We start from the raw sequence: 10,643 nt of genomic DNA, 5'->3' as shown, positions 1-10,643 counted from the left end.
CGAAATTATCAAGTAACGAATTGATTGATGTGTATTCAGTAGAGACAAGTATTCCAGGGTTGTGATCGATTCACCATTCGTATTGTGTTCTAATTAACTCTCCCTTTCATATAATTCACTCATGATTGCTAATTAATCGGTAAATGCTCTCATAGCCTTCTCCCGAAGTACTACTCACCTATTCTCAGGAGATTAATGCCTATATTCCTATGAAATCAATTTATTAAGAACACATTAAGGTCACGATACTTAATTAAGCATGGTGACTAGGTATATTCCTATCCTAACAACAAATCTGCTCCCCCTAAGGATTAAGATCGTGCTCTCTTTAATTCTTCTCTAATCGAAACACGGTTTCCCAAGCATAGCATAGATAGTAACTAGAACCTAACTGCTGGCTAGACAATTAAGCAACTAAACACAGAATTGAAGAAACAACCATATATTGGTGAATTATAATTAAGGTTAAGCTAATATCAAACAACAATATTCATGGCTAAATCACAACCCCAGAACAATGGGTGTTTAGCCACTCATGATGTAATCAAACAATTGCATAAGTTTTGAATAATTGAAAATACTAGAAAAGATTAAGAATTCTGATATGTTCTTGCTCCTCGATGTTTCTTGTGTGTATTGTTTCCTCCAAAGTGCGTCTCTCCCTCAAAAAATAGGCTTAGTCTTCCTTTTATATGTGTTGAATAAGTCTAGGGTCAAATAAACCGTGTCCCGGAAAAAATAAGATGAAATCCATGTCAACGGTACACAGTCGGGTGCCCACCAAGGCGCTGCCCAATTTGTCAACACTATCTCCAGCGCCACAGGTGGCGCCAGACGCTGCTTGTGGTGCCCAAATGGCATTTTTTCCGGTTTTGTTCGTTTTAGCCCAAATCTTGCGTGTTTCGCCCCCAATTGCTCTCGAATCATTCCTACAAATAAAAACACTTCAAAGTAATATAAATCATAGCATTTAACATCCCAACTTTATGAAACAAAAGTAAAATATGAGGCGATATACATAGAAATATATATATACTTTAAGTTAAACATCAACACCCCACACTTAGACTCTTGCTCATCCTCGAGCAATGGGACTATCTAATAAACCCCCAACTACGTACAAAGTTCAATCATAGAGGAGCACCTTAACCTTTAACCATACACTATACCCTTGACTACAATCAATACTGGCACACAAGCATAAACACACAAAATTTCACATTCTTCCCTTTTAAGCATACCCAAGTATAATATTTCAATTCAATAAATTCCAACAACCTATTCGTCACCACCCAACCTCAAAAGTAGACTTGCAACCACTAAGCACCCTCGATTCATGCACTTACCCAAAAAGAAAGTTTACAACATTACCAATCATTCATGAGACCATGTGCCATGACCAACAAACAAAAGAGTGGATATAAATTGGTCCACACATTCAAATATGCTTTTGAATATAGATTAAGGACATCAGACAATTGAACAAAATTCGCTCACTCTCACAAAAAATTCATATTCATCACGTGGTCGTACCATAAGCTTGATCGTAGTGTATATCTCTACTAATTTAAGCTAGCCAAATCTAGGTTCAATTATGACTTTTAAGGTTGTAATGTAGGATAAGGGACGGGTATGATACATTTAGAAATAGTGGCTAACTCTCCTAAGCACTTTAATACACTACATTTACAATTTAAGCACATATTCTTCTCATCCAAATAACTTGCCATATACAACATAGCCCTCTTTTCAATTAAGCTCTTCTATATTTTCACTAGCGCAAATCAATAAGGATTGGAGGTGTTTATTTTTTTATACATACTTTCACTATCATTTTTCTTTTCTTTCAATTTTTCTTTTCCTTTTCTCTTCTTTTTTTTCTTCACACACTCTATAGAATAAAGTTCATCGGCTAGTGACCTTTGATTTCAACTTTAGTGCACCAACGGGCCCTTCTATGGTTCCACTCAAAAGATACTCTCCAATCTCTAACCTTACTTCTTTTAGTGACTAAGTGCCTTAGGAGGTAAAGGTTCACTCAATATCAAATTAAGAACAAAATGGGGGAATGGCTTGTAATGTGGGTGCCAAAAGAAAGGTCCATAGGCTCAAAGGGGCTAGCAACGGAAAATTTTATTTTTATGTGACAAGCACATCCATGATCAAGCAAGAAAATGCCTACGTCATCTCCTAGATTAGCACAACTTACAATTTCGCGTCATTTAACACATGGGCCAAGTTCTAGACTACACAGGATAGAAAAGAAAATCACAAATCCTCACACACATGTTGCACATGACTCAATCAAGACGGTTCTATTCTACTCTCAAGTCAAGCAAGCACAATCAAATGAGAAATTTAAGCAACTTTGCACTACGTGGCATACGAGTCAAACAATTGAGAGAAGGCGTTACAAAATAGGTTATTTACTTTACTTAGGCTTCACATATCAAACCAAATATAAGGGAAAATAGAATGTATGTCATAGACTAATGTGCCATCATCAACCATGTCAACGAGTATCTCAGAACGACTCAATTTCTTCCTAAACTTCTCCTAAAAAAAATTAAAGTGTCCGGTTCGAGCTACATCTTTGGAAAAGAACCGGTGCCCAAAGAAAAACCAAGGAATACTACCTAGCTATTCTAAAAAAACAAAAATATTTTTGGTGTTTTTAAATCGGACTTTTATCCCTCAAGAAAATTGTCCAAAAGATCCATCGTCGGGAAAAGTCCGAGCTTTTCAAAAAACAAAATTCTTTTGTATTTTTATGCTTCTTGTTTTCTTTTTTCTTTTTTTTTTGATTGAAAACAACTAATACTACACTAGACTGACTACACTAGAACTACTAAAAGAAACAAATTAAAACAAGTTGATACAAAATATACAACTACAACACATGTAGTATTCCTCCACCCCACACTTAAACTGTGCATAGCTCTTGATGCAAGTAAAAATGAAAAACAAAGTAGGGTGAAAAGAAAGACTCCCTGTCAGTCAGAGTCCACCTCCCCCAGCAGATCTGGGGTCATCATCATCCGGTCCTAGAGGCACCAAAGTCATGGGACCCGTAGCACTATTCCCATCTTCATCCTCAGTATTTGAGCCTTTGGAAGAGTTGACGTCCTCCAACAAGTGAACAGGGCTGCCAGGTGCAATCCCCAACATCTCCATGGACGTACTCGACAAGTTATCGTGCAAATTCATACGCTCCTCGTCTGAAACACCTGCTCTGCTTATGATTAAGTTCAACGAGTTATAAATGTACTTGTTGAAGTTCTCCTCTCGCTCCATCCGGGCCACGGGGGTGAGTTTTGACGATGCATCCACCATAAATGTGATGTCCATAAGCCCTGACGGAGTCTCCACCACCTCATCATATCCGTGGTACTCTAGCACTCCTTGAAATAGCATATATTGAGTAAGTAAGTTCCTGAAGAAGAACCGCCTATTCTGTCACCCAAATCTCCTGCGGGCCATTTCACTGAGCATAATCGAAGCCAAATTAATGGTATGGCCGATCATCAAGAAGAATATCACACACACTCTAGCTCGAGTGCAGTCACTGTTGTGCTCCGCCGGCATGACTCTCGCTTGCACAAAATTCTGCCACACCTTGGCAGCTTTGTTGAAGTCGGAGCACACCATACAGAGGTGAAAGTTGCCCTGCTTCCTTATCCATTTGGCATTTGAATCCACGCAACAAAGAGTGTGATGTATCCACTCATACTTCGGTCATCTGATAAAGCATTGGAGTCTTCTTGGGTCGGCATTCTCGACTCCTAAATAGTCATACAAAGACTCTCTATCCGTCAGCACATCCTTCCCTCTTACACGTGAAGTGCTCCTTTGATAATCCCAGTTAGCATACAGCTCTCGTACCATGCTCAGATTTGCAGGCCCCGGGCATTCCAAGAACTTGTGTATATTTAAAGCTTGCAGCCTGTTGAGTATTGCCGAGAAGTTTCTTTCTAAGGATGTGGTATTGATACCCATCTCAGAAATGTACCGACCAGATGGCACAAAGTCCCGATGCCATGTAATAGCTGCAGCATCGACCAAATCCAAACGAGTCATTGGCCTTAATGATGCTTGTGGAGATCCCTTGGCGACTTGTTTTCCTTTGTACTGTCGTGAAGAGCTTTCTCCCTGCTTACTCTTTTTGGGCGCAGGAAAGGTGGTGGAGGACTTTACAATGCCTTTGCCTTTGCTAGAGCCATCATGAGCCATAGTATCCTACAACACAATTAAACATGAATGTGAGAACGGTTCAAGAAATATGCCTAAGGTTGTCGTGTAAGTCATGAAATGACCCCACACTTACAACCGAAGGCACAATATAGTGTTGCACCTTAAAGCTATGGGTACTCAATACTTCCTCATTCCACACAATAATGATTGATCATGGCTACGCGAATTCACCTTAAGGTAAGAAAGAGGTATATGGTATTGCACCTTTCACAACTACTAGACTATACTAAATTATTCAAACATACAAGATTATACAACATACAACATATAAGATCAATGGTGTAGGAACATGTATTGCATCAAAGCCCACCCCCTAGCATGTAAAAGTATCCCTATACACCCCGCACTTAGCCGAAATGCATACACGATTGCATCCGGTTACTCAGACTTCACCGGTGCACCAAAAATCCTCGTTCAAGCATTTAAACAAACACAATGTGGGCATAAAGTGTGTTCTTCAACTTCAACAATGGTGGAACATGGTGGCCCTCCCAATTTTCAATGAAGTAGAGGAAATTCTAATTTATTACCCCGTATACACATTAAACACACAATTTTCGACCAAAACAAATCACCCACCATAAAAATTTCATAAGAACTACATAGGGAAAAATATTGGGGATTAGGGCTCTTGGGAATGAGATTATGTTTATCTACTAGTTAAAACACAAAAAGAAATAGAAAAGAAGAAAAAGAAGAACATACCTGTAGACTGGAGAAAGATAGCAAGAGAGAAAGAAAAATTTGGAGAAAATTGTCGTGAAGAAGAAGAGAGGAATCGGGCAGAAGCAATCGCGTTTGTGTGTTCTTCAGGTTTTGAATTGGGGTTGTTTTTGTTTGGGTGGGTTTTGGGAAAGGATATCGATGTTAGGATTGGGTTATAGTATTAGTGTAAATGGGTATTTGGGTATGGGGTACATGGGTAAGGGTTAAAATTTCAACAAATAACGAAATTAAAAAACACAGACTTGGCACCCCCCAGCTTGGCGCCTCGCGCCCTGCCTGGTGTTGTGGTTTAATTCAACACTGTTTCTGGTGCCTCAGGCAGTGTTGGGCGCTGTTCGCGAGATTTTTTTTTACACATCTCGAGCGTTATATATACCAAATTTACACATCCTCCACCATCACACCTAAAATTTCTATACATATAAAGAAAATGCAATACTCTTCCTACTCTAAAAGAAAAATTAAGAAGTTAAACTAGAAAAACACTAAAAATTGGGTTGCCTCCCAACAAGTGCCTGATTTAACGTTGCGGCACGACACAGAGTCTCGCTTACTCATCAGCGAGTACAACCTTGGTCTTCTCATGATTAATCATCCCTCCCCAATAATGCTTGACTCTATGACCATTCACCAAGAATTTCCTCTCACCATTTAAAGCTGGCAGCTCGATTGCACCATAAGGAGTGACTCTCACTTCCTCAAAAAGACCTGACCATCTCGATTTTAGCTTCCTAGGGAACAGTCATAGCCTAGAATTGAATAATAATACATGTTGGCCTGCCTCGAAGTGACGCGGCTTGATATGCTTGTCATGCCATCTTTTTGTAATTCTTTATATAGCTTAGCATTTTCATAAGAGTGCAGCCTGAACTCATCTAACTCATTCAACTGCATAAGTCATTTCTCGTCTGCGGCCTCAAGGTCCATGTTCAGCTTCTTAATGGCCCGGTATGCCTTGTGTTCCAATTCAACGGGCAAGTGACATGCCTTCCCATAAACAAACTTGTACGGGGACACTCAAATTGGCATTTTATATGCGGTCCCATATGCCTATAAGGCATCATCCAACTTTGCAACCCAATCCTTCCTATTCACACTCACCGTCTTTTCTAATATTTGCTTTATTTCTCTGTTTGACACCTCAGCTTGCCCACTTATTTGAGGATGATATGATATAGCAACTCTGTGGAGAACTCCATATTTAGCTAGAAGGTTATTCAACATTCAATTGCAGAAATGAGTCCCTTCATTACTAATTAAGGCACGTGGAGTCCCAAATCTCGAGAATATGTTATTTTTCACAAAAGCAGCTACCACCATGGCATCGTTCATTGGTTAAGCAATTGCCTCCACCCATTTTGACACATAGTCAACTGCTAGCAAAATGTATTTGTTTCCTCTGGACGGTGGAAATGGCCCCATAAAATCTATCCCCCATACATCAAAAAGCTCAACTTCATGTTATTCAAAGGCATCTCATGCCTCCTTATGATTGTTCCCGTTCTCTGACATTGGTCACACTTCTTAACGAATGCATGGGCATCCTTGAATAAATTAGGCCAAAAGAGACCGGATTGTAGTACCTTTGCAACTGTTCTATCTCCTCCATGATGGCCTTCATAAGGTGATGCGTGACAATCATACAACACTAATTCCACCTCTTTTTCAGGAATGCATCTCCTCATCAACTGATCAGCACATTGCTTGTATAAATAGAGCTCATCCCAGTAGTAAAAGTTCACATCATATAAAAACCTCTTTCTCGCTTCAGATTCAATCTCAGGAGGAAGTACCCCACTCACAAGATAATTCACGTAGTCTACATACCATGGAGGAGGGTCTTGGGTGATAGCAAAAGTTGCTCATTAGGAAAGACTTCTTTAATTTGGCCAACCTCATCCACGCGATCGTGATTTTCCAACCTTGATAGATGGTCAGCTACTGGGTTCTTTGTCTCCTTTCAATCTCGTATTTTTATATCAAATTCCTGCAGCAACAAAACCTAGTGCATCAATCTAGCCTTAGATTCCTTTTTTGTAAACAAGTACATGAGTGTTGCATGATTGGTACGGACTATGACTTTTGTTCCCACCAAGTATGCCCGAAATTTCTCAAAGGCCCACACAACAGCTAACTACTCCTTCTCAATGGTGGTGTAATTCATCTGTGCATCATCAAGAGTCTTACTTTCATAGTAGATGGAATAAAACACCTTGTCCTTCCTCTGGCCTAGCAGTTCCCCAATAGCAAGGTCACTCGCATCATACATTAGTTAAAATGGTAAGGACCAATCAGGTGCCATAATAATGGGAGCAGTCACCAACTTCTTTTTAATTTCTTCAAATGCATTGAGGCAAGCATCATCAAAGTTGAAAGTTACATATTTTTCAAGCAGCCTGCACAAAGAAGTAGAAATTTTTGAAAAATCTTTAATAAAGCGCCGATAGAAACCTGTGTGTCCCAAGAAACTCCTAACACCCTTCACTGAAATAGGTGGAGGTAATTTTTCAACCGCCTCCACCTTCGCCTTATCAACTTCAATGCCACTCCTAGATACTCTGTGACCCAACACGATGCCTTCTTGTACCATAAAATGGCATTTTTCCCAATTCAGTACCAGATTTGTTTCTTCATAACGGGCCACCACCTTGCTTAAATTCCTCATGCAATCATCATAAGAAGACCCAAAAACTAAAAAATCATCCATAAACACTTCCACGAATTTTTCCACCATGTCGGTGAAAATAGCCATCATGCACCTCTGGAAAGTGGTTGCTGCATTACAGAGACCAAACGACATTCGCTTGAAGGCACCATAAGGACAAGTAAAAGTGGTCTTTTTCTGATCCTCTGGGCATATGACAATCTGATTGTATCTCGAATATCCACCAAGGAAGAAATAATATTCATGTTTGGCTAACCTGTCTAGCATTTGGTCGATGAATGGAAGTGGGAAGTGGTCCTTGCGAGTTGCTTTGTTGAGCCTTCTATAACCAATGTAGACTCTCCACCCCGTAACAGTACGAGTAGGAATTAGCTCGTTCTTCTCGTTTTCGACTACAGTCATTCCTCCCTTTTTGAGCGCAAATTGAACCGGGCTTACCCAGTTGCTGTCAGAAATAGGAAAAATGATACCTGCATCGAGCAACTTGATTACTTCCTTTTTCACCACCTCCTTCATAATAGGATTTAATCTTCTTTGTTTCTCCACACTGGGCGGTGTCCGTCCTCTAAAAAAATTTTATGCATGCAAAATGATGGACTAATACCCTTGATGTCAGCTAAAGTCCACCCAATGGCCTTTTTATGCTCGTAGAGTACTCTGAGAAATTTTTCTTCATGAGTGTTGGTCAAGCTGGACGAAATAATCATGGTGAATGTCTCAGAGTTCCCCAAATAAGCATAGCGCAGATACGCTAGAAGTGGCTTAAGTTCTAGCGTCGGAGCTTCTTTAATAGATGGTTTAGGAAGGGTCAGAGTGACAGGCCTGTCCAACTCTTCAAATTTTCTAAACCCCTGGACATAACTGTAGGACATATCCAGTACTTGCTTAATTTGTCCCATCATTTCATCTTCACTATTTTCTCTATCCCCAATCAATACTCGTTCAACATGATCTATAGGGCTCGTATAAGGTAATAACGATGTGGCATCACTCTCCACCACAGAGATCATGGATAACTCTTCATAGTGGGCTGGTAACTTAAGTGCTTTATAAACATCGAATACCTCCACTCGATCACCCACTCTCATTGTCATCCTTCCTTCGCAGACATCGATAATAGCTTAGCCTGTGGCTAAGAAGGTATGCCCCAAAATAAATGGGACTTCCTGATCAGGCTCGTAATCTAAGATAATGAAATCAGCCAGGAATATGAAAGAACCCACTTGAACTAGCACATCTTCAATCACTCCCTCGGGATGAGAAAGGGAGCGATCATCTAACTATAAGATAACTGTTGTTGGGCGTGGCTCACCCAACCCCAACTGTCTAAACATAGATAGCGGCATCAAATTGATGCTCTCTCCAAGATCACATAAAGCTCGCCCAACAACATGTTTACCAATCGAGATTTGGATAGTGAAACTACCTGGATCCTTCAATTTCTGAGGTAACTTGCCCTGAATTCTTGAACTGCACTCCTCGGTGAGTGCCACAGTTTCGAACTCGATCAGCCTCCTTTATTTGTCACAATGTTCTTGATGTACTTTGCATATTTGGGTACTTCTTGCAAGATGTCAACCAATGGAATATTAATTTGCACATGCTTCAAGATATCAAGAAACTTTTTATATGTGGCGTTATCCTTAATTTCTTCAACCTTTGAGGGAATGGAAGTAGTGGCCTTGCAACCAATGGTGGGGGTTGCTCAGCCACCGGCCTCTCCAGCTGGCTTCTCTGACTCCTTAGATTTTTCTGATGTTGATTCTATAGTGGTTGGCCTCTTATTAAAAGTTACTTGTTTCCTCTTTTTAGACTGAACTTCTTCTAATTGTCTCCTATTCCTTAACGACACAGCATTAAGGGCTGCCCTAGGATTAGCTTCCATGTCACTTGGAAGAGCTCCATCTGGTCTAGTGTTTTGAGCACTAGCAAGCTGTCCCATTTGGCGCTCCAAAATTCTCATTGTTGTAGCTTGGGCTTGCTGTTCAGCCATTACCTTTTGAGAGAAAGCCTGTTGTTCAGCCATCACTTTTTGAGAGAGGGATTATTGTTCAGCCTTCACTTTTTTCAACATGTCTTCAAGGTGACTTGTAGGACTCGCTTGTTGTTCAACTTGAGGTGGTTTATATTGTTGTTGAGGTACTTGAGGCTTGTATTGATTCTGAGTACCTTGGTTTCCACCCCAAGACAAGTTTGGGTGGTTCCTCCAGTTGGGATTGTAAGTGTTTCCATATTGGTTTGTTTGGCCCCTATTTGAATTACCCACAAAGCAGACACTCTGGGTTAGCGGGGCATATGTCGCTCGTGTGACCCTCTCCACATATTTCACAAAACACTTGAACCTGTTGTACCGGTTGTTCCTGTGGCTTGTTGATAATTAAAGTCATCTAATTGACTTGGCTGGCCAATGTAGAAATCTGCACTGATAATGCTGAGATGACATCTAACACAAGAACTCCTTCAGACTTTTGTACTGTGTCTGCCCATCTCTCCTTGCCAATCCTAATTGATTTTGGAGAATTTGTTCAATAATGCATATATCTCGTCAAAGCTTTTCTCCAACACTTGACCTCCAGCTGCAGCATCTACCACAATCTTTGTTTTGGGATGTAGCCCTTCTATGAAAGTGTGAGCTAACACTTCATTCGTCTGATTGTGATGAGGACAGTCTCTGAGTAGCCCCTTGAACCTTTCCCAAGCTGAGTATAAAGATTCCCCTGCTTTCTGTTTGAAGGCAACTATCTCACTTCTGATCTTCATAGTTTTGCCTGAAGGGAAGAACCTCGCCAGAAATTTTCTTGCTAAATCATTCCATGATGTAATGGAATTAGCTGGTTCTACCTTTAGTCATTGCTTAGCTTTGCCCAATAGAGAGAATGGAAAAAGTGTGAGCCTCACATAATCTGGAGTGACCCCATTAGTGATATAAGTATCACTAATCTTCAAGAAGTTCAGAATATGCTATTGTGGATCCTCGTGTGGAAGACCCATAAATTGCCCG

The 10,643-nt window shown here is 40.3% G+C and overlaps 1 non-coding gene across 1 annotated transcript; it reads left to right on the top strand.

Moving 5' to 3' along the window:
* The first annotated feature begins 10,294 nt into the window (after positions 1-10,294).
* LOC138886562 (small nucleolar RNA R71) lies at positions 10,295-10,399 on the top strand. Its single transcript, XR_011405612.1, has one exon. It is a non-coding gene; the product is annotated as a small nucleolar RNA R71 (small nucleolar RNA).
* Positions 10,400-10,643: the final 244 nt, after the last annotated feature.

The sequence above is a fragment of the Nicotiana sylvestris genome, chromosome 2 (genome assembly GCF_000393655.2).
Source record: "Nicotiana sylvestris chromosome 2, ASM39365v2, whole genome shotgun sequence".
Lineage (NCBI taxonomy): Eukaryota > Viridiplantae > Streptophyta > Magnoliopsida > Solanales > Solanaceae > Nicotiana > Nicotiana sylvestris.
The sequence above is the reverse complement of the archived record's forward strand: the minus strand, read 5'-3'. Positions and strand labels throughout refer to the sequence as shown.